This window comes from Caloenas nicobarica, chromosome Z, assembly GCF_036013445.1.
Source record: "Caloenas nicobarica isolate bCalNic1 chromosome Z, bCalNic1.hap1, whole genome shotgun sequence".
Classification (NCBI taxonomy): domain Eukaryota; kingdom Metazoa; phylum Chordata; class Aves; order Columbiformes; family Columbidae; genus Caloenas; species Caloenas nicobarica.
The window spans coordinates 4,120,138-4,126,137 of NC_088284.1; positions in this window are offsets into that span (position 1 = coordinate 4,120,138).

The window sequence follows — 6,000 nt, forward strand, 5'->3', positions numbered from 1 at the left end:
CTTCTGTGTTTCATTTGCAAGTATGAGTCTTGTAAATGGCCCAGCCAAGGGTTGGAGACGTGTTCATGCTGGGTTTCCAGAAGAGAAAGGTTGGAGAGCCAGGATTAGGTCAATGTTCGACTAATCCAGAGGAAAGAGAAGGAGGGAGAGGGGAGTTTGGGACCAGATCAGAGTTAGGGTCTGTGAAACATGAAAGTGGAGCCAAAGTCAAAGCCAGTTTCTGCAATTCACACTTTGTTATTCAAGTGGAAAGAGATGGAAATATGATATTGATGTCTCTGTGTGATCTATCCCCAACTTCACCCCCTGTTTGTGGATGATACCAGGTTCGCTCTCACAGCTGGGTGGGTGACCCAGTTTGGGGTTCAAATTTAGGCTGGGCAGTGTGCATTGCTAGAGGTTTTTAGTTGCAGGTGCAGAAGTGACTTGGAAGAACACAAAGGCAGGTCTTGGGAATTTAAAATTTAAATTTATTTTTTTAAGATTTGTTTTAAATTTAAATAATATTGGAATTTTAGAATTCGTTCAGGCCAGATATGTTCATGGCTTGTAGAGTTTTAAAGAAAAAAAGTCATATGCATAATTTTTGGTTATGAGTATGGGCATGTAAGGAGCTAACGTTCAGGTGGGGTTAGGATCGCAAAAAGAATTGCTGCAGAATGAAAGTTAGGATTGGATTTTGTTGACATTGTGGAAAAAAGCTGTGTGCTCCTCTGTGTTGATCTGGTTGCCTGATGTTGAATTTTTGCTTGATATGTGCTCCTGGCAGAGACTGGGCTTCGACTAGGGATAGCCTCTATGAAACTGGTGACTGCAGAGCTACAGTTATTTTCAAATTTGCAGTTTCTGTGGTGGAGAATATTGGTGTCACTTTACTTGAATAACTTCAGCTCAAGTTTATTGTGGTGCTTTGTGCCTTTCTCATTCACTATGTTATTGGTAAGGTTACTTTTACAGGATTTGAAAGATGCACTGCAGACCCAAGCTTACAGCTGAACTTTGGCACAGCGATGAAGGAAAATATAGAGTATGCATCAGCTTGTTTTACTCACAGTGAATTTTCACACAGAAGCACATGCCTTACCTATAGCCAAGGTTAGATTTAGCCCTAGGTTCTATCGTAATGCTCAAAATGCAACATTTTGTTTCAATGAAGGCTTCCAGTTGTGTGGGGGAAGCATCTAACTAGTGTCAGCTTATTTAAACACCATATTCTTAGGCTTATGGGGCCTTGAGTGCCGTCCGCGTGGCCAGCACTCGGGTAATATAGGGTTTATGAGACTAAAGGGTGCATAAAGAGGGTTATAATACAAATTTGCCAGTTGTATTGAGGCCAGTGTGAAGGTTGGGATTAGTTTAGAGGGTCAAAAGGAGTTGAATTGGAAAGCCAGGTATTTGGCTGAAGTTTGCCAGCTGCAAAGACAAGAGCCGAGAGTTGCTTTGAATCCCTTGATCTGAATGTTGCACTTGACATCGGACATGTCATCTCTGGACCACAGTTCATGTTTTCCATCCCTATGGTATACGCAGAATCACGTGGCTGATCCCCATGCCCCATCATGGGTAAACACGGCTTTCTAGCATGACACTGTGAGCTCCTCTCTCCACTCCTTCCTCATTTGACATTTGGGATGATAAAGCATAAGCTACCTCAGAAGGTACCAGAGAGACTTTAGTCAAGATTTCAGGGCATCTTGACCCCCCAAATCATGAAAGAGTAATGTATCACTTAGTTTTGTGGTATAAGAGAGAAAAATGTAAGATATCTCTCTCTGGATATAGAAGAACAATTTTTGAGCGAAAGATGCATTTTATTGCTAAAAAGGCAGTTTCAGGTCACTCCGTATCTAGTAATAACAGCTGTATTTAGCGGAGTACTTTGTCAGAAGAAAATAAAAAAGATCAAATGCAGGGAGGGAAAATCAAAGAGTTACATTCTGGATGCTTTAAAGCCTAGTTTAGCTAAATTCAGTGATAATTTTTCAAAGGAGAAAAATACTGCAATAAAATAGATGTGTTTTCATGCTTGCTTTCATTCCTTTGAAAAAATGAAACAGTTTAAGACTCTTCCAACAATGATTTTTTCCTTAGCTTTTCAGTTCAAGCATTAAAACAAAAACCCAGTTATTTACACAGTTTTCATTATAGATTATACTAGAGGAAAAGGTTGTAAGATAGCTTTCTGAATGCCTGACCCAGTACCCTTCAAGAAGACATAATTCAATTTACACAGACATTGGCAAGGTCCTTAGAAAATATATAAATGATTAAAGAAAACCAGATATTTTTAAATTAAAAGGAGAAAAACCAAGACATCTGAGTGTGAAAAGCCTTAAAAGATGTTTGAGAACTAACACATCTGTATGCCTTGTGCTCTGACCCATTTGGTGGACAACTGTTGAGACCTGAGACACAAAGAAAGATGTTTGGGCAGCAGAAGCCAACTTGGAGGCTGCAAAGTGATTTGTTTCTATTTCCTTGTATCATTTTGAGCAGTCAGGTCAGCTTTACAACTCTGAAATAAACACAGTCAGGAGTTTATGTGAGTTCAAGATGGTGTAATCTGTATGTTTTGGACATGGGAGGGGAAGGAGAAGAAACATTTGCAGCCAATTTGCCAACATGTTCCTCATTTGACATATCAACAAGTCAGTTGATGTAATTGGGAGAGATAAGTATTTTAAGTTGCAAAGCTGACAATCTAGAAGAAGGAAATAGTTTTGAAGTTCAGCAGTCATTTATAGCCAGATGCATGGGATGATATGAGGGGATCTTGGACATTGCAGTTCCTGGCTTGCAAGTACCTTGGCTCATGTTGGACCTTGATGTCCTGAGACATGCACCCAGGTCATGACATGGGGCAAGAGACCTTTGACTTGTTGGAGACGGACATGTGCGAGCAGAGGGTAAGCAAAAGTCTGTCTTGGCCAGAGATGTTAGTTCTGCGGGATGCGTTCAGCCTGCCAAAATGTTAATCCAGTCTGGCAGCTGCCTCTCCCCAACTCCCGTCCTGGGGAGCAGGCGACGAGCTGCAGCTGGATGAGCTGCTCAAGCTCTGCTGGCAGCTCTTGTCCTGGGATAAGACCTGCTCAGAAAATAATTCTTCAATGTGGCTTTCCAGCCAAAGACAGAAGAATGCCTTGTTTGTTAACTGAGCTGAAAACGAGGGAGATGGAGGGAAGAATGATGTTATCACATCTGCATTAAGTTCATGCTTTCCTGAAGAAATGTGGTTGCCTGGGGACTCCAGCACCCACAGGACTGGTCGAAGCTCAGGATCTGTCCAAAGCTCCAGGGTTTGCTTATGATTCAAAGGTGTTCAGTCCCTGTTCAAAGCCTGGTGAGGCCAGAGGACACACGGACTGCTCTGTGGTCCTCTGTGGCCCAGCCACTGGAACGGGCCACCTACTGAGCTGAAGCTTTTGGCTTTTCATCAGTTTTAAAAACTAATTGATATGAATCATGATAATGATTGGTTTGTAGGTCTTGCCTTTGGCAATCAAGAAAGCTGCTTACAGAATTGCAATCTTTATATGACTACAGATATCTCAGCGGTGTCACTGAACTCAAGGGCAGCAAAACCTTCAGGGGTTTATTAGTACAGAGCAACTTTCCCTGCTTCTGAAAGCCTCTTAATAATATTTCCTGCAGCATATACTTTTAACTCTGGAGTTTCTGATCACGGTTCTTCCACTGCCTAAGGCCTCAGTCTACTCTAGAATTAGCCCTGTCCTGCCCTTGGAAAGTTGTGTGAAGTTCCCTGTTTTCTGTTTTACAGTGGGGAACCTGAGAGTAGGACCATTTAAGGCTGTCATGTTTGCCTGTGATTATGGAAATATCAGTAATCACACATCTTAACAGTCAGTGTGATTTTCTAGCCTGTGTTTGTGCAGTTTGAGGTCTGTTGAAAGCAGCAGGAAGGCTTTGCAACAGGGAAAAGCAAGCCATACATCTCTGGGTGGACATAAGGACAAAATGCGTTGATTTCAACCTACCCACTCTGATATATCCTTGATTCAGTCCTTCTCTCTACAGTCAAGCAGCACTCCTGCTGCTGGGAGCTCAGGACAGGACCTCAGGGAGGAAGATGGGGGATTGAAGAGCTTTTCCTGGCAACCCCCTTGTCACCCCCCAGGAGATGCCTTCTGCCTACCATCACGCGGTTGACATGGGGCCTGTTGGGCATCCCAACAGCAGCCCAGCTCTGACACATCATCACATTGAGCTGTCAGGTTGAGCCACCATGGCTAAACCCTCTGCTGTGGATAGTCCCACCTGGGGTGGGCTGATGAGGGTCAGTCCTTCTTCCCTGTCTGCCCACTCAGATTGGGGCCCAGAGGTCCATCTTTCCATCGTTACCAGCTGTTGGTCCAGAAGCATACTTTGGCCATAAGCCCTGTCCCTCCTGCAAGACCTCTCCCATATTTATACCTTATTTCTGAATCATGGGGGAAGTACCTGATGAAATTTAAAGAGACCAGCATAGATGACTATCCCACAAAAGCCCAGTTTTAGAAGCTTAAGAGGTTTTAAGTATCCAAGCAGCCTCATGTAAAAAGTGGAGTTTCTGGTATTTCAGTGTTGCTATCGGTAAAAGGGGTTTCAGGTCTTTATTATGCTATCAAAACACTTGAATCACCACTTGAACTAAATGAAAGCTTACTGTGTGTGCATATAACTGTTTTTCTTGCTACCTGTTACTTGATTGAGGTTTGGTAAGGTTAGCAAAAGAATTAAATTAATTTTCTTCGAAAGTTATGCGTTATGAAGTAAGAGGTATAAAAGTTACATTACACATGGCAAATGTCTTGAGGGTTTGGTTTATAGACTTGTTTATACTTTTATTTTAATGATTATTACTTTCTCCATGTCATTTCCACTTTTGTATCTCCATAGTCATTACACTTTTATTATCTCTTTTATAAAATCAATGGCTGCAAACCAGAGAATTTTGTTCCTGAAAATAGACCCAAATATATCTTCCCATAAATTAAATGATGTGGCTGTGAAAGGGGTTTTTCTGTAGTCACTAAGCTTAAACTGAAGCCAATTAATAGTTGACCTTTCATTTTTATGGACCATGGCACGCAGCACATCCATCTAATTTGGCAGATTTGAAATTATCCAAGCGATAGCTGAATGGCATTGTAAAATACATTAGTAAAACTAGTGCTCATGAAAGGCAACACATCAACAGCCCTAGAAATCCAGTCCTTGTGAGCTAGGTGCAAACCCCACTGAAGTCAATTATAAGTCTTTCTCTTGCCTTCAGTGGATTCTGGATGAGGGTCTTTGTCACCATACCACACACAGCGTTTTCAGGGACCACGCAATTTTCAACCAGTGGTTATCACTGTGGACCTCAACTGATGCATGCTCCCAAACTTGCTGTGAGACCCATGGGTGGAAAGTTCTGTCATGGAACATGAGAAATCTACAAAAAGACCAGCAAGTTGAAGCAATGAGAGGACAAAAGAGAATCACGGGGTAACCTGGCTGCCACAGCTTATTAAAATGACAACTCTGCCTTAACTGGATCATGTCCAGTGATACGGAAATTTTGTGCCTGGTCAAAGAGCTATGGCTACTTATTACTGCTCCAATCACTGGCTATAGAGACAGATGGAATGAGGAAAAGGTGTTGATGAACAGCTGTGTGATTGAATAGCTGTTGCACTGTTGTTAAAGGAGGTGTTTATATTTTTTCAGTTGCCAGAGAAAGTCCTGTTGATGCCCAGCTGAACAGGGCTTGAGCTGATCAAAGCAGGAAAAGCCCAAAACTTCCATCTGAGCTGTAACATTGCACCTAGGCAGACAACTGATGTAAATGTGAGGATTTGTGGTGATATCTGTATCCACTGTATCCTGGATATCTACTATATCTAAAGGGGTTTGCGGTGGGACAAGAAAGGAACAGAGTGTAAGCCCTGTGGGAGCCCAGCACACAATGAACATGGGAATGAGACAGCTATGAGGGACAGACACTGGCTGTTCCTTCAT